The following is a 19,093-nucleotide window of genomic DNA, read 5'->3' on the forward strand; positions in this document are numbered from 1 at the left end:
GGTTTTCTCACCCTACGTACTCTCTTCTTACTAAATATCTATTAAGTATGGTATGCCTTGAAGTTCTTTGTTATTTTAATTATTCGTGATTGAGGCAACTAGTAGCATAGCTTACAAGGATATTTTGAGGGGGAAAAAATGGGAGAAAGAGTTCCTCACTCTCATCAGAACTGGGCTATTAAAAACACCCAGGTACCTCAAGATGCAAATACTAAAGACAACAGATTTTCAAAAGCATCAAATCTAATCTATGAATATCTAAAATATGTTTGACCTGTGGCCCTAAAACTGTTTTGAAAATAGGATTGAGGTAATTCAGAAATTTTACATGTAGTGTCTCTTACCCATATTTCTCTTCTGCGTCATCTGTCTGGTGCGTTCTGCTTGTTTATAGTATGCATTTATTTAGCGAGCTGCTTGGTGCGTATATGTACTTACGTCTAATCTTACTCCTTCATGTAAACTGGGATGTATATGGGGAATTCAAAGGATCAGAACCAATGTCGGCTAAAAGAAAATGCTGATACTCCAAATCAATGTTATTCAAATCCTGCAACTCACTGTGCAAACACATTCACATGAAGACTGTCAGTCACTTGAATAGGTCACCTGAAAGAAATTATTTGTAATTAGTGCAACTACATGTTGAAAATAAAAAAGGGGGACTTCCCTAAAAGTTCTTTCATCATAAAGGAATTTTTGGAATTTCACATAATCCTCTGTCCCTTCTTGGGGATAGTTTGGCTTTGCCACATAAAGCAAAACTAGCCTCACCAAAATGGTGTTATATTTTTTCATTCTATAAACATGAGGGACTAACACTTCAGTCAGGTTGTTCACTTTTATTGGTAGTTTTCTGCATTTGTGAGGAAAAAGTTTCTTTTTGCTTTGACATTCTTCTGTCATGTAAAAAGCACCACCGTCCCTTTTTCTTTTTTTTCTTTTTTTTTTTTTTTTTTAATTGGGGGCAGGGAGGCAGAGAGGAAGAGAGATGGCTCTGGCTGCTGAACATTAATTAATCTATGGGATTTGGTTTCCACAACAACCAGGCCCCTTAATGTCAAACATGCCTGGAGTGTGCATAGTGCCACTGGGAGCTGTATGACTTGTGCCTGCCTTCTGTGAAACAACACTGCAAAAATGTGGTGGGGTTTTTTTGGTTGGGTTAGTTTTTTTTTTAACTTGCAGCTACTGTGTGGTTTGTGCTATCAATGTTGGTATTTCATTGCTTTGCTCATGCATCGGTGATGCAGAGCTGGAGAACAGCTTGCATGTGAAAGCTGCTTTTTGGAATTCATGCAGCACCTATAGTTGCTTCCTGGTTTCCAGTTTCAGCTGAGAAATTCCTCTTGTGTTTGAATTCACTATGTGCTCTTCATAATTAATTGCACCGTAGTCATTTAGCTAATTCAGTATTCTTCTTCTGATTATATTGTGAAGTAATGAGGAACTGGGGGGAAATGATAAACTGAATCATGTTACAGGTTAAATTCTGTACTTGCACAAGAATACTTACAGAATCATAAAATGGTTTGGGTTGCACGGGACCATTAAAGATCGCACTACTCATACAGGTACGCACTAGGAATGATCAATAACAGTTCTAAATAATATTACCTATAAATACAGAAAACGTGGGTGTCAGTTTTTCTTTTCTGATTATTCATAATTAAGGTAGGAGTTTTATTTCTGTTTCGGCTCCCTATTCTGTTTTGGCAAATACATTATATTTATGTCCACTTAACTGTCTGTTTGCATTGACAGAGTGGTGTTAAATGGCCTTAGTGTAAATAAAAACGTAGATTTCTGCAAATATTTAAGCTGGTACCCATGAAAGTTTGCAACATGGCTTGAAACAGTCTAAGTAACATTGATGTATTGTTACAGCATACTAGACAGATAGCAAAATCTGTTTGAATGCAATAGTTCTTTCTAGCCATGAGGAACTTATGGTCACTTGGGACCCACAAGGATTGGCTTGTCTCGGCTTCAGACCAAAGGCTGTGACAGAAGTTAAAAACCAAGCTGAGTTAATTTACAAAAGGCTCAGATGCACAAAAACTGGTTCTCACAGCCCTGTGCAGTTTTTTGGAAAGACAGATTTTCTCACCAATAATATGCCAAGAAATTACCCCAAAGCAATGGGAGCACCACTTGGGAGTGTAAACTGCAAAAACCAGACCTATATTCTCAGCTGGTAGAAGGTGCTGTTTTAGAGATCTGATTACCATAGTTTTAATATCGCCTTCAAGATAAGAACAAGTTACTTACTGCCTTTCAGCAAAAGTCCCTTTGCTGTATAGACATATCGTTGTGCTTCTGGTGCAACAAGACACGCTGATTTCTCAGTGTGTGTGTGATTGAGTGCACAGATAGGCACACTTACAGTGAAACACACTAGTAAATGCTTTGCTGAATCAGCCATGATGCTCAGCACATCACGCAACCAAGTCTAAATCAACTTGTCAGAAATGTTGGTTGTGCAGCTAACATGAATTTAGGTAGTTAAAACAGATGACTTTTTTATGCTAACGCTGTTCTTTTTTTCCCTGTGGAAAGACAAACCTATACCGAAGCAGTTCATGACAGCTAATTCAAAGTCTTCAACACAGGTCTCTTCATAATGTTTTGCTGGAGGTGACGGCAGACCGTAAACAGGTATATTACATCCAACCCACATTCTGTCCAGTAGTGTTTAAAAGGTAACTTGGTGTCATAAATGTGTCACTGATACTTCAGAAACAGTACAAGTCAAATCCCCGGTAGTGACTTCCGCTTCTCTGTTTTCAGATCTTGGCTCATAGAGAATTATAGAATAGTTTGGGTTGGAAAGGACCTCTAAAGGTCATCTAATCCAAGCCCCCTGCAACGAGCAGGGATATCTTCAACTGGATCAGGTTGCTCAGAGCCCCGTCCAACTTAACCTTGAATGTTTCCAGGGATCGGGCATCAAGATTTAAACAGCAGCAAAATCCCATCAGGATGGAAACTGACGGCTTTCAAAGTTTGTCATTCATTCCCAATTACGGACTCAGATTCACTTCAGACTACCCTAGCTCTCAGGGCACATCTCCTGGCCATCTGAGATACAGACTAACACATTTGATTTGCTTGATGTGGGATTTGGCACGGCAGAGAATCCTTTGTGTTCAAGCTCTTCCAAAAATGAATTCTTCTTGGCGATTCAGGAAGGGGGTTCAAACCTTGGTCTCCAGGATCCCAAAGCTGTAACTTGATGACCAGCTATTTTGGAGAAAGTACCTCCAGCTCTGTTGGAGCTATTTCCTTTTGTATAAACAGAGCAAGAGACCCTGCCTGGACAGCTGGTAGCTGGGGGGAACACCCTGTGGTCATGCAGGAGAGACAGCAATCTCAGGCTGAACCTCAGCTTCCTGGTAGAAGCTTTCATAACGGTGTTACTTGCTATTTGACAGCAGAACCTTTCTCTCCTCTTCTACCCACCCAAAGGGTGGTCAGGAAGATTTTTTACGAATCAGAATTAGATCAGATTGCTTTAACTAGGAAATTCCCAATCAACTCCATTCATACAAGGCAGACACAGGGCAAATGAAAAACTGTGCAGGCATCCTGACAATTCCTACCTAGAAGTAGTTCAATTTCCATTTTTTTATTATACTTGGTTAGTAATTTAGAACCATGTAATTCTGGCCTGTATTTGGGGAGATTAGCTCACAGTGGAAATCTCATTAAACAAGTGATTTCTTCATGTGGAAATAGAAGTTTCATGAGAAATGCAAAAGTGATTGGAGGTGATACTGAATGTTAATTGGAACCTGATTTCCTTTGGCATCAAAACCATGATAATACCAAGAAGCAAACCCAGATTTCCCTTTGCGTGTTACTTTTTTGCCTCATCCTAAGCTGTAAGATCAATATTGCATAAATGAAAGCCCTGACTGATCTAGGCAGTAAAGGCAAACTGGTAACAGAAGTGTTCATTCCCTCTTGATTTCCTGCAAGAATTTTTTGATTTAAGGTAATTAACATTATTCAGTCTCAACTATTTCAGTGCCAGGCAAACTATTTCTAGCAAACCACAACACAAAACTTTGGAATAGTTTTAGCTGTTGTAGGCCTCTGAAACACCCTTTTATTTTGAGCTCCATGTTGATGATACTAACAAAAGAGTTGTTTCTCTTGCCTGAGAATTAAAGCATCTAAAGCATTTTTGCTCGGATAGCGGCTATATGGGAACACTTTTCACATGCTGTGCTGTAGTTCATCGGTTCCCTTAACTCAAAAGGGTAGGTCATTTACAGGGACCTCATGCCAGAAGCATGACACAAACTCAGAGGTTTACTACTCAGCAGGGATGTAGGAAGTAATAAAAGTTTAATAATAATAGGAATAGCTTGGGACAGAGCCTGAGAAATAACCCTGAATTCTTGTAAGGTGTTTAAACCTTGTTAGGAGCCTGATCCAACTTCTGATGAAATGAAGAGCCCTCTAGCAAGTGGTGCTTACAGGAGCTGGATCAGGCTGTCTTCCACGACGCTCCCATGCCTGTGCTATTTCTCTTTCTGGTTATAATGCCTTGTTCACCTCACCTGAGTGAGCTCATAGAGCAGTTAGTTAGTGACATGTAATGAGAATTGTTCCACCATTCTTGACAAAACAAAACCCAAAAGGCCATTCTGGACCCCAGCTGGCCCTCAGATGCTTATCCCTGTCTCTGCCTCTGATCGAAACACTTGGAGTCAGTGTTCTCCCATTAGATCAGTACCAGGAGCCCATTGCTTTCCCCACTTGAATGCCCAGAGTCCCTATAAACAAAATTAAATTGACTTATGCACTGACAGGCAAAGTTTCTTTGCGTCCATTCCCCATATCCCTGTGTGTGTAAGCTGTAAGTGAACAGTAAGTGGGCAGTCATTGGTTCTAAACCATAATGTAATTGCTTGCGCTTGGGCTCAGTCCCACAGCAGGCGAAAAAGTGGTCCCGTGAGCAAAAACAAGTACAGACCTGCACTCACCAGCACCAGCGTGGGTTATAGTGAAAAGATCAAGGACCAAATCAGCCTGGTCAACAGAAACGATTTCTTCCTGATTCCCCTCTCCCTGCCCCGCAGTACTTGTTTTAGGTTTGGCACTGGAGAAGGGTGTGTGCTCTGTCTGCCTAAGGGGTTTGCTGTGCAAAGTCATCTGCCTGCACATCTGACTCCTCTTGCTAGACTGTGGCAACACACAAGGCAGATGCCTGGTGCCAGACAACAAAGGAATCTGGGTGATGCAGACCTTTGCTTTCAGAGAAGCAGGAGGGAACTGATGCTGTAATTGTTTCAGAAAGCAGAGGGGCCGTTCTTCACCACTCTTCCTTGTTTCTCATGGCTCAGATTAGGGCCTCACGAAAGACTGCTGATGCCAGCACAAGGGACAGGATCGTCTACCTTTTCTTAAAGCTAGGGAGCTGCTTGATGAAAAGGCTTCTATTGTCAGCCCCCTCCATTAGGCTGCCGATCGTTCTCTAGCACAAAAAGACTTCTGTTCACTTCCACAGCACTGAATTAGCAATTGCAGACAAACTGACTGACGTGAGCAGTGACTTGCTGGGCATTGCTGCTGCACCAGCAAAGCCAGTAGGAGCTTTTCAGACTGTAGATAGGCTGCCTGAAGGGGTAGTGCCAGTTGGTCTGTGATGCATCACGATGAGCCCATCTACCGGGAATACCTCGGTTGTCCTTATTAACAAAGATTGGCACAGATGAGTCCCAAGGTGCAGAGACAACTCAGTGACGCAACATTTATGAACGTGCGTGTGGAAGGAAATTACCCTTGAAAAAAGTCATACCTCTATGCTGACACAGGGTGAGGATGATAACTGACAGGTGTTTGTCTCCAGCTGACCAGTCGTGCTTTAGTTACCTCCTTACCGGAGATTAACGCAAGCTGCGAAGTTTTGGTCCAAATCCATAGAAATAGCTGGTCTGAAAGATCAGGTCTCCACCACTGCATTGCAACCACACGAATTACAGAGGACCGTATGCAGTGTAATACCCTTCAAAGTCACAAAAGGTGTAATAGAAGAAATATTTTCTTCTCAGGTTCTTGGACAGAGAGGAATCCTGTGTTATTAAACACAACATGTAACCCTTAGAGTCAATAAATGGAGCCTTCGTAAATCCTGCCCTGGCTTTAGCTTACGTGAAGGAGATTAGACAGAAAAATGCCACGTATCCTTGTTCGCTTGGGTGTGGCAGGTATAACCAGAGTTAAGATTTACACTGATCCTAGAATGAGAATCAGAGAATGCACTCTTTAAATCAGTGTTTGTGCAGAATAGATGGTTCCTTGTGAAAGGCTCTACTACATTCAACCTTTCCCACGCTTCTTGGGAGCCCAAGGCATAGGAAGAGAAACTATCATCGATAATAGAGCTGGAGCTGATCTAATCTCATCTCAAATTTCATCAGGATTTGCCTTCAGGATCTTTTGATGAAGCTCAAAACTGTGGAGCATGGATCCAGCATGGATCCATTGTGCATGAAGTACTCAGACTTTGGGAAGGATCTTTGAGAGTGAAAATGAGCTGAACTGTAATTTGTTTGCCAACAAATATTGGTAGTCAAAGAAAAAATGTCTGGAGGCCTTTGAAAATAGACTGCTAAACCACAACATCTTTGTCGTTTACTTGCGTATTTCCAAAGCCTTGAGTGGACCACCATCTGGTGGCAGCAGAGAGCATGCAAGATCAGTGTCAGAAAACCCCGAATGTGTTAGTATCCACCAGCCCAGGAGGCAATTCTCTCCCCCGCTTGAGAGTTGAGAGAGTAGACTTTGCCTTTGAGTGTGAACAACAGAAACTGATGGACGTTCAGCCATCATTCTGGAGTCCTCAGCCTGCATTTCTGATCCTGCCTAGGAGGGGCTTTCTTTCAGTGTCTGACACAAACCTGCCCTTACGCTTGGAACAGGGAATATCCAGTTAATAATAGAAAAATACAATTCAGCATCGGAACTAGCTTGTCTGCAGGAAGATTTGGCATCCTCTGGCTGTCTAGCACCCAGCCACGTCAACCTCACATCTTGGATTTCTTTCTGTGAAGTCAACAGTGTGGTCTGCATTATGAATGCCTGCCAGCGTGGGTGCCGAACAGGACCAAGCCTGCTTAGTAAATGTGAGGTGTGGAAATCAGACCTTTGGGTAGCCCTGACCGTCATACACCAGTGATGGAGCGGGGCTTGCTAGATTTTTGGACATTCCCTGAAAACGTGCCTTGGCTGGAGCAGGATATTGGTCATTGCTGTGTGTCAGATGTATATAATTTAGAAAGTGTAGGTTTTAAGTGCACTAAATATATTTCTCCTTTTCCTTATAATCTCATCTCCCATAGGCTGCCATATCTGTGTTCATGTCTCACCCAAAGGGTTCCTTCCTTCTTTGTAGGTCCACTTAAAACCCTCCGCTTTGGCTCACTTACTAAATCCTTGTTTCTGAGGGAGATCTGGACTGTATACTTCAGATGGACTTGCCAGAACCCTCGCTCTTTAAAGAGACTCAGGTCAGAAGTTGTTAAATGCCAGAAAGCATCTTTCCCCTGTGGAAATACAGTCTGTGTCTGTATATTACACTTAGCACTCTGAGTGAAAAAATGTCTTCCTAAATGTTGCAAGTTTGTTTTAAGAAAGGGCTTGTGTAGGTTCATTCCTATGGCTGAGCTGGAAACAGAGTTGTGAACTTCCCATTTTCAGCCAGACACCACCTAAATCTATTTCCAAAACTTTTGTTACTTTGCCATGAACTTAAAAAACCACAAAGAAATAAATTATTCTAAGTTTCTTGGTCAATTGAAATTAGGGAAAGGACAACAGGAACAGACAAGACCAGCTTATCCAGGACACAGCTTGTTAACATCCTAACTGGTATTCAAGCATAATATTAATTTTTCACACTTGCATTAAAAAATCCCACAAAAAAATAAATTCAACCCCCAGTGAAGAGTGATTCCTGCTGATAAGAAAATCACTGTGCTTAAATTCATTAATAGAATAGGCTGTGGGATACATTTCAAAGCACAGGGTGAGAAATAAGCTCCCCAATCCCATTAAGAAATAACAGGATTTATGTGCATTCCTCCCATATATTAACTTTCCCCTCTGGAAACGTCTTGGCTGAGTTGGTGCCATTTTTCAGGCAGGTGCAATGTTTTGCAGTTCCCACAGACCTCTCCAGATAATCTGCCAGCCTGAAAGCAATTCCCTATTCTAACTCAAGAATGGGGATTTTCCAATGCACGGATGAATGACGAGTTTGGCTGACAAATGTCATAGCTCCATGTTCTACTGAGATTCAGTCACACATTCTGCACTGATGCTGTAAGCAGTTTTGCCCTGTCCGTTTCAGCAGTTAAAGTGTTTTAAACGCCAGCCAACAGAGATGGAAGAGATACTAGTTTTTAATAGCCATTATCGGTAATGGGTCATTTTCTGAACATGACTTGCCATATACAGGTACAATTTGTGATGATGAAGTCTTCCGGGAATTGGTTTGTATTGTCAGCAGGGTCAGTTTTTATTAGCACCATTAGAGGGTTTTCGCCTTTTTTTTATTGAATGCAAGTTTTTGAAAATATGCCAAATCATCACATTTGCCATTACTTATAAGAGTTTTCATGACCTTTTTTCCTTTTAAAAAGAAGGCATGGATAAATGTCAAATGTTAATTCACATAAAAATGGAAATTAAAGTATTACAGAAATATTTGCCAAAGAAATGACAAACAGATTAATTTCAAAAAGTGGAAAGTTTCATGGGGCAGAAGGAAGCCAGAAGGGTCTCCAGGATCCCTGAATAAGATACTCAACGTGGCAAGAGGTGTTTATTTCAGAAGAATTGAAAGACCATACAGTCCACTACATGTTGCAGAAAATTTCCTAACAAACACCTATAGAAAACTAGTGACTTCCTGATAAAGAGTGTTAACTACAGTCATATGGAAGTGTTTTTCTCGGTTTTCTCTTCAGCTTGTAATCAGTATTTATTTTTTCTATCATGGTAGTGCCAGTGGGTCACAGTTGAAAACTATGATCCCTTTACGCTGTTTATGAGTGTAATAAAAAATTTTTCTTCCGGGCGTTCAGAATTTATAGTGATACAGTCACAAGATGCAGATATAAAAAAACAAATATGGCAGTGGGGGAAGAGTGAAGCAAGGGTGTGTCTGCAAATGCACTGGTGAATTTACTACCTCATATAATAATGATGTTGCTTGGAGTTTATGCTTTATTTAATGTTGGATTTTAAAATGTTTGCAATGGCACATAATTGCCGGAATAATCGTGTCCTTGAAAATGTGCAGTAGTGCTGGATACATTATTGCTATTTTTTAATTTTTCTGTAAAAATATGCATTATTTAAATGAAGGTTTAATTTAGAAAAGTCTGTTGGTCCCTAATGTCAGACCTCATGTTTTTATGCATTGATTGATGACCAATCTTGCCAGTGGTCTGAGGGAGATCCACATTTCTCAAATGCAGTCTCATAGAAACTGGGAAATGAGCTGATGGAATTCAGACCAAAGATCTGGCTGTTTTCCAGGAGCAAATACATGGCAAGATGCATTTTCAGTTTCAAGAGAGAGGCTTGAAATGGAGAAAGAAATGCGAATCATTTGGACACAGAGGAGGGAATCTTCATTTTATCAATGATCCCACTCCCCTCCCTCCAGCCCTGCTCCATTTCATGTTTGCTTAAAAGCAGTTGCCAGTGTTTGTTGAATAGTGTCAGCACAGAAGGGATGCAGCCACTGACCTGACTATAAGGCAACAGCAAAAGGTTAGCAGAATTAGTCTTGTACTGCAGACTTGTATTAATAGTTGTATTGTGGTGGTGTTGGCACAAACTCTGCAATTAAATAAGTTGTTGGCACTCTTCCCTAGGTTAAATTACTACTACTGTTCCCCCTGCTTGCAAGTCAATGAATACAACACTTTTGGGGAGGCAAGTTCAAACATTTTTATTCTTTTGGGATTCTGCACATTTCTTATTTCAAGCTAAGAGGTTTCTGCTGGCTTTCCAAGTAGACCTCTGTTGTCGTTCTGTCTCTGCAAACAGCCCATGCAAACTAATGCTGGAATAACCAAGCAGGGAAGGAGGTGGGTGAGGGGAAAGACAACAAAAGACTGATGTAGAAACAAATGCCCTTAGAAGGGGTCCTTGCTTCTCTCATGCCTGGACCCATGGATGTTTCTTAGCATCTGGGTTATTGTTGTAGAGGATTAGGTTTCCATCACAGCTTCATCAGAGGGAACTTACTCTTTTTAGCAGCCCAGAAAGACAGCCACAGACACAGGGATGAGTATCCTCGCCCACCCTTGCCCAAAAATGCAAAGCAGCCACTTTTTCTGGCCCAAGGCTCCCTTCTTGCTCCTGCTTTAGTCAATGGCAATTGGGTTTGGCCCAGGGGCCCACGCACCCCTCCGTGCTGTTCTGCAGGGGTCGCTCACAGCAATTCATTCCTTCTTGCCAGGAAACTTCATATTTCCAATTTATTTACAGTTCCTTCTACTTTGAGAAAAGGCGTCCTTGCGCTTCTTCCCAAATCTGTCTCTAATTTAGCAACGGATGTTGGCCTACCAGACAGCACCTATGTCTTCACCTCCTCATGAAGGGGTAGTTCTAAAAATTGCTCTTTCTTGGCATATCATAACTTTTTCTACAGTGTTTTCAGTAAAGCTAGGAAGTCAACCTCACTTCTCTTCATGACCTACGTTAAGACTAAGACTAAGACGCAGTCCAGTCTTTCGGGGTAGCAAACTGTAAACATCCACCACAAGATCTGGAAGTGCTTCATTCTCTAATTCCCTGTGGCCCATGTTGAAATGCGGCAAAACTGTGAGGAGACTGTGCTACTTACTGTAGAAGTTGGGAAACTTGTACCTATAATGGTTTTCTGAGAAACTGGTGGTATACAGAAAGTCTCTTAATCTGTCCTTTCCTTAAGAATGGCTGTTATTTAATCAATCATCAGATGTTAATAACAAACTGCATTTAGAGGTTTCCCTGTCTACCAATGACATGATGTTTCTATGGCTTATATCAGTGTTTAATGGAGATTAATAGAGAGTGAGCCACTAGCACATCAATAGAAATTGGAGGTTAGGAGAAAGGAGTATGCAGAAACAAAAGTAAGTGCGGTTGAGTGATCCTGTGTCTGTACGACTTCTTGTGTATCTCATCAGCTACTGAAACAAAAGGTTCCTCTGCTGGTTGGAGCTGAAGAGAACCAGGGTGAGCATCTATTGTTCTATATGCTTTATTATTCTCAGGCTGTGATCTTGTCATCTCTCGTTAGCTTAACAGATTGGACCGTGTCACTCCTTAGATGGGAGATTTTGAAACGCAATGAGAAATGACACAAAGTGGTTCAGTCCATAGCCCTGCTCCCTCTGAATCAGTGCTGAATCACTGACCCAGCAGAGTTTGAGGTGGAGAGAGTGTGATAGCGCAGCTCTATGAGATGTTCTGGCTTTGCTGATGGGATATTATAGAAGGTCATTCGGTGGCATATTTTACAAGAAAAAAAAGAAGTGATCCCATGAGCCAAATTCTGATTGGGATAAATTGCATACCAACACCAGCACCATCGTCTTTTTTTTTTTCTTGTTCTAGAGCAGCTAAGGGTTGCAGGTAGCTGTTGTCAGATGCTTTGGTAGCAGATGGCAGTGCCTGCAGTGAAATGGTTGTATTTCTATTTGTATGTATGCACACACACATATATATGTGTATATGTGTGTACATATATGTGTGTGTGTGTGTCAACTGAGAGTGCTTATAGTTTTTAATACTTTAATAAAGTACCAGGATGAAAAAAAATCATGCTTTTGAGCTGAGTTGGAATATAGGCTGGAATATAGAACTGAAAGGTTATATATAAGTGGATCTGGAGGGGTCCCTGCACACCATTTGTGTACTCTTTTCTTGGCTTAAACCAGTGTTTTATAGACAGAGAGAACTAGCCATTAGCAGAGAAAATAGAGATGTGAGAGTTAGGGGGAAAGAAGTTAATACAAAACCAATACAATTGGTTTTCTTTAGGGTAATTTGAAAATGGTGGTAGTAACCTGCCATTTCCAATAAAAGCATTGTCTTCCATCATGCCCATGGCTGTGGCATTCACAAATGACCTAAAGGGCAAATGAATCCAACAGCAGCTGAATCTGAGTGCCAATGTGACGAGGCTCTCTACAACTGTGGGATATCGTTGGGCATCTTCAGTAGCAATACCTATAAATCTGCAAGGCAAGTTTCCTGTGCCAGAGTAGGGGTGTAAAGTATTTCCTAACAAAGTAGTTCAAGGTCTGAATGAATACATATTCCAAAAGTTGGAAATATGGGAGCTAGGTAAGGCAGCCAAAGTTAGAAAGACACCTCTCTGCACGTGAGAGACTGTGCCTTTCCAAACTCTGCATTTATCCCTGCAAAATCCCTATCAACACTCCCCCCAAAAAACAAAAAGGAAAAAAAAAAACAGGAAAGAAAAAAAAAGATGGACAAAAGGAAAGTGTGGTTGCCTCATAGCTGCTCAACAAGCAACTCTGAGATCCTTCTGGCAAGATCAACTGAAGCTGAATTTGTCATTGTTTGGCTTGTGTCACCCAGCTGGTCGGGTCAGAGAGCTTCTCTGACCTGAGTCCGCAAGTGATGGACAGGTCTGTAGAGGGCATTATCACAACATAATCACATGGAATGAAAGGAAAACCGTGTGTGCCTTTCTTAACTTTTCCCCCCCTGTTCTCCAAATCTTAAGGATAATACATCTTTTCTTATTTTGCCCTGAATCTGTTAATGCTTCTGTTATGTAATAAGGTTTTCACAGCAAAATACTGGAGAGTAGTAAATGGATCCACAAAGATCTGCAAAGATTCTGTTGTACTGCTAAGGGAAGCATTAATCATGGTCAGAAATATTTCCTGCTGGGTTGTAGTGTGCTCTCTGGTTTCCTCTGCCCCTCAGGCACTAGTGGAAATTCCAGCTGACAAGGAGATGTGGGGTTTTTTTTTCTCATTTAAGTTAGCTAAATCGGTTTTGGAACAGAACAAGAAGTCTGTAAGTTCTTAGTAGTATTACTGTTCTTGCCAAAACCAACAGCAGCCAGGAAGAAGAATGCTGGAAACCCAAAGACCTTGGTCAGGAGAAGACCAGAGGAGGAATTCTGTTGGCCTGGGGACTTTGAAATTCCTTTTATCTTTTTGTATATCTGTATATGTGTGTTGCTGTGTTGGGGGTAGTGTAGGAGGTGATGTGCACTTGGAGCAGATGGTGTCAGGAGTTTGGTTGTTCACTTGGATTTACATGGAAACACATGGAAATACATGGAAAGCTTAAACAACATGGAACTATGAAATATTCTTGGTTTGGTGGCCTGTATAAAGACACTAGTTCTTGTGGACCCTGAACCAAAATTGTGGCAAGAGAAAAAGAGTAGAAAAAAAAATAGGAGTTTGTATTGAACTGAAAAGTTTTGTTTGACCTTGTAAAATAAATGCAGGTGAACTTTGAAATGACAATTATAATTGGCAGAAAACCCAAACTATTCTGCTTTAAACATGTCAAAGATAAAAGTTTCAACCATTTAAGTTATTCTTTCTTCCCTGCCTTCTAGGGATCAACACCATTTACTGCATTTAACCTGCATGTGGAAGCAGCCTTGTTCTTGCCACTCAGAAGCAAACTATAGCTAAGTAATGATGCCCCACTCTTGTCAAAATACATCTTTCAAAATAAACCTCTGCTTGAACATGGAGCAATTTAGACTTCATACAGCCTGTGAATGACGTTGCTTATTATCTTTGTGGCTTATTTTGACCTTTTGTCTCCTGGTGAAATAGAGCTGAAACTTGCCAGGATCCTCCTTTAAGACCCTTACTTAATAGTACAAGGGATATATTAAGCTCCTAGAAAAATTTAGGTATAGAGGAAGAATTTTCATGAGGGAATGGATGTGGTAATATCCCTGGATATTATTCCTGTGCATTTCATATTTCTAATGCAATTATGATGCTTCAAAACACATCTTTTATAGGAGTAGGCAATGATATCCACCAATTTGCCCTGTTCCTCTTTTTCCTCTTGTGTATAGGAGCAATAAGGATGAATCACCCTGTGCTGTATAGTCTGAGCAATAGCAATTGCTGAGACAGGAACTAGAGGAAGCATGTCTCAGATCAGCAGTTCTCAAACACGTTCATAAACGCATCAAGAGCTGGCACAATGTGCCAGCACACAATGGTGTTCTGCTCCTCTGACAGCTCCCTGTATCTCCTCTGAGCGTGGCATCGCAGTGGGCCCATAACAAACAGTCACACACTGTCTGGCGATGAGACGCAGGGCCTGTGGCTAAAGGCTGTATAAAATTAATAATAGGAGAGGGACTGGCAGTCAGGAAAAGCAATACTAGCTGACAAATGTAGACTTGGTTTTGTTATGCGGCGTTGCTAGTGTTATCCAGTGTGAGAGGTGTCAGCAAAGAATCCCAAAACACAGATTCAGAACAGCGGGTTGCTTTCACACACAGAGTTTTCATACAAAGAGCTAGTTTTTTCTCTAAAAGCTTCATATTTCTGCTTGCAAGAAATGCCAATTCATTTCATCCTTGGCTACTCACACAATTTTACAATGGATAACAAAAAAATGTTTTATGGGCCCCTTGATCCACTGCAGCCTATGAGTAATGTGAATCAAGTAGGGGTTGGTCAGCAGGTCAGGGATGCAAGTGAATGAATCCTTTGTTACTCTCACAACTCTGAGGTTGAGATACCACTCACAGTAAGGAGAAACAAACTTTTAATATTTTTCAATTACCAGTGATTCTGAAAAAGGCAGTCTGAGCTCTTCTGCGTGGCACGTTATTTGCAAGAGAAGGCATCTCCCCATGAGTACTGGCCTCATGGTCAGATGTTATTGATAAATAATAATATTCACAGGATAAATATTTATTAATTTACATTTGGGCTGTATATGCTGTGTGCTGCTTAGAAAAACATTCTACACCAGAAACCATTGATGTACACATTGCAAGCCAAGGAGTGGAAATGGCTTGTTTGAAATCAAAGGGTCAGTGTCACTTTCTCTAATCCCTAGACACACTGGCGATTGAATACTTGCTGGCAGAGGTCCATGCACCCAACCCCTGTTTAGAGAGTCAGCACTTAATGCAGGAGATATATTTGTCTTTTATCAAGCACCACTGGCTTGCAATTTTCCCTTCAAGTGTACCCAGGAAAACATCTCTGAGAATAACACTGAGCAATGGCACAAATGAATAAATGCATTTTTGGAGACTATGACAATCTCCGATAGAGAGGAGTGCAATAGGTAGTGGGATGCACAAAATGATGTTATGCATCCCAAAAGTGCATGGTCACCTAAGTGCAGGATTTACGTACTTTCAGTCTTTGTGCATTGGGCATTTTTGGCTGCTTGGTGAGTTGAATAGAGTTGATGTTACTGTCTAACCTCTTTTTCTGATCCAAACTGATGAACCTAGTCAACTCTCTATGCGATTTCTTATGCTTCCTATTGGCATAGTGTGGCGTCTTAGATGAACCACAGGTATGGAAAAAGGAAGATTACTTATGAAAATAATTTTTCCATGCTCCCTCATCTATTTGAAGTCAACAGAGATTTTGTTGCTGCATGATACTGTTGCTAGCAAAGGCCTACAGTCTTCATACCTTAGTTTTATCATACCTAAAGGTGGTTGTTTTTTACATCTCCTGGGCACATACTGGAGCAAAGATATGTGCATCCTGTTCTCTTTTCTTCCTGTATCCTGAGTAAGGAAGATAAACATACACTGTCTTATACTCAGCTATCTATATCTTTTGGCTGTAAACAGTGTGACATTGTCAAGGCATGCTTGGGAAAGATTAAGCAAACGCAAGACTGCAAAATAACTGTGCTCTTATTCCACTTCCTTGTGTATGAAAGGCATTTTTAGCAGCCCTTATCTGTCAGAGACACATCCATGAAATTATTTCTGTAGCATAGTCATCCGAGGCTCTCCTTGGCTGTCTGTAAAACGCTGGCCAGATGTAACGTCTATCCTGTCCATATGTTGCATTGCCAGTGAATAGCACTGCCAAAAATCTGCAGGGAAGGTAGGGGAGAAAGATATTTCTTTTTCTTTATTATTATTGGTAACTGGAGCTGAGTGAAAAATGGATTTTCAGGTCACTGGATGTTCGAAAAATATTTGGACTTGATCCAGATGGTTTGTTTCAATAACAGCTTTAGTTTTGACAATTTCCAGAAATAACTTCAACTACTAAAATCAAATCAAATACTGAAATTTTAATTAAACTGAAAAATTGAAACTTTTTGTTTTAAAAATAGTGAACTTCAGGGTGTTTTCTCTTTAATTAATATCTTATCAAAATCAGTATGTGTTCGGAAAATGTTCCCACCACTAACATGTCACCAATTGGACTTAATCACCTAAGTCACTTAGGCATTAGAAAAGTTGATGAGCATTCTTTGAAGAGATGAGAACTAGGTTTGCAGGAACACTTAGTGTCCAGGGAGGTTTCCCTGGTCCTTAATTGTAGGACTGAGCACTCTTAAAAAAATATCTGACTTTCTCACTCAAGTTCCCTGTTGGCTACTGCTTTTATTTGTTAATACTCAGAAGCTCTCACCCATGGTGTCTTTCCACGCAGAGGGGATACTGTGGCCCTTTGCCCATGAATACTGCAGCGGAGAGAGGCAGGGAAAGAGAGTACTGTGAGGTTACTCTGCAATGATGAGTAGGACCTCCCCCTGGTGAGGGGACCTCCGTGGGAGAACAGAAGTTCCCACTGCCTGAGCTGAAAAGCTCAGCTCCAAGCAGAAGGTTGTGAAGAACTGGATAAGGCCAATAAGGAGACGCTGTGTGCTCAACATTAATGCTTAACCTCCCCCCCCACAGCCCCAGCTGCCAAAACCTTGTCATTTCAAGTATTCCAAATAACTTCTGAGATTTGTCTCTAAATCTAGGGGTAGCACTAATCCAGGGAAAGAGGTTTTGGTAGTGTAAGGCCCTGTCAGTAGAGCAGCTTGTGAGAGTGAAGCAGCTTTTCTCAAAGCTGGTGTATATACACCAGTCTAGTGCTTCTGTGCCAGTGTAAGCTGTTGACTTTGCACTAGATTCACCCAGGTAGGCTCCATTTGCATTGGCACCATATGCATGTGTTAGAGTGATGCGGACATCCGTAGCCCAAACAGGCCTGTAGCTCTCCCATGGCTGAGACCAAAGGTTAGACAACTGACACTTTGTCACGTGTTTTGCCATTCTTTGCTCAGTTTTGCATGACCTCAGCCACTTAGCTCTGTCTCTGGCTGCACTGTGAACTTCGTGTTTGGCATCTTAACTACACGTTGCTGGTTTTTATCAGCCTGGTGGAGCATGCTACAGGAGCGGGAGCTACCTGGGTGCTGGTGCTCAACAGAACTCTCTAGCAGCCCACAGCAATGTCAGCCAGAAGGTCATGAGACTTGGTGTTTCTGCCCAGCCTTACTCTCGGTTAAATATTGAGATGGTTGTAATTCCTGGCACATGAGTTACCACCCTCAAGGGCTGCCTAACTCCCCAGGGCTTGCCTTGGCTGAGGAGTCATGGCATTTAACCGACCCAGCCAGCTCTAAGGTTAACTGAGGACATCTGTTGAATGCAAGATGCTGGCTTGCTCCATGCCTGCCTCATGCATCTCCTCCCCACGTGAACTATGGGAACAGTCAGAACGGTATTTGAGATGAGGACGGGAGCGCAAGCCAAACCTCTCTGGGATCTGTGCGTGTGTGTGCTAATGAGGCCCAGAGGTGATGCCAGCCAGCTGTCTCAAAGTGTAGTTTGCACATGAGTGCACCAAGAATGTGCCAGCTATTCAACGATAATAAGTTTTTATAAGCACACGTTTCTGACCATGTCAAATTTTGTACCCATTCAGCTGCTAAAATCCATGGAATTTGACACTGGGGAAACAATCACATTTGAGAAGAGCCTGTACAAAGGGGAACTCACATTGCTTCCCAGCTAGAGCCTGAGCAGTTGATTGGCTTTTCTAACACAATATCACACATTTATTCCTTAAGCAAGATTAAAACTTTAGAAGAAGAAAGATTAGTCAGCAAGATTAGAATAGAAAACATTCTTAGAGAGTTATATTAACCATAAGAAACCATCTGCTTTCCACAACTGAAAAAGTAAAGGAGATTCTTCTTCTACAGTTTTGGATGGTAGAGTTCTACAAAGACACAAATTGGGCCTAGTCCCTTCTCAGCTCAGAAATCCCATTATTTTCTCTAACATTACTTATCTTGTTACTTATCTTAAAACATGTTTAAGGGTGAGAATAAGATGAGCAAACAGAAAAGAATCATGTTCTTAGAGATCTTGGTGTCCAGATACCCTGACAACTCCAGAAAATGCTGATGTGCTCAAGGGGTGCTCACACTGAAATGAGATTAATGCGATATCTTCTCCATTAAAAAAATGCTGGAATCTAAATCATTCTTGCTATAGAAAATCACTGGTGAGAGAGACTCAGTAAGCATCAAGGAGGGACAATGGAAAGCAATGGAGCCTGGGAATGAAGAGACAATAGGGATCAGGATGATGCTAAAGAAGAGGAGAAACCAAAAAGCAAAACTGCTCAGATTTCCATCTCACTCAGGTGGGACGAACAGGCTGTGTCAGTTTTGAGCTTGTGTAAATCTGCATCATTTCATTGGCATGAGGAGGCTCACCCTTGAGTACATCACCTCTTCCTACTTCTTAAAACGATCTCACAGCTCACATCATTGCCTCTCAGTACTGTCCATTCCTTAGCTTAAACAGAAATGCTGCTGGGGTTAAGTAGTTCCCTGATACTGGGGACGTCATCATTGCACTAGCAACGAGGTGTCATTCTTCTAAAAGCGAAAAAAACACTTAGATTGACTCTTTTTTTGTCCACATGGCCTTCCTGAATGAAGTATTGAAGTACAGAAGATGAATGCACTGAAATCTCATTTCCCACACTGCTAGTGTGCTATCAGTTTACCACAATAACCGCTCTCTGAAAAATAAACATTGGCTCAGAAGAAGGCAAACTACAAA

The 19,093-nt window shown here is 41.4% G+C and overlaps 1 protein-coding gene across 2 annotated transcripts in view; it reads left to right on the plus strand.

Annotated features, from left to right (window-relative positions):
- Positions 1-19,093, plus strand: part of SHROOM3 (shroom family member 3) — a 149,718-nt gene that overhangs the window by 1,018 nt on the left and 129,607 nt on the right. The gene's annotated exons all lie outside the window — the stretch shown is intronic.

The sequence above is a fragment of the Balearica regulorum genome, chromosome 4, assembly GCF_011004875.1.
Source record: "Balearica regulorum gibbericeps isolate bBalReg1 chromosome 4, bBalReg1.pri, whole genome shotgun sequence".
Classification (NCBI taxonomy): domain Eukaryota; kingdom Metazoa; phylum Chordata; class Aves; order Gruiformes; family Gruidae; genus Balearica; species Balearica regulorum.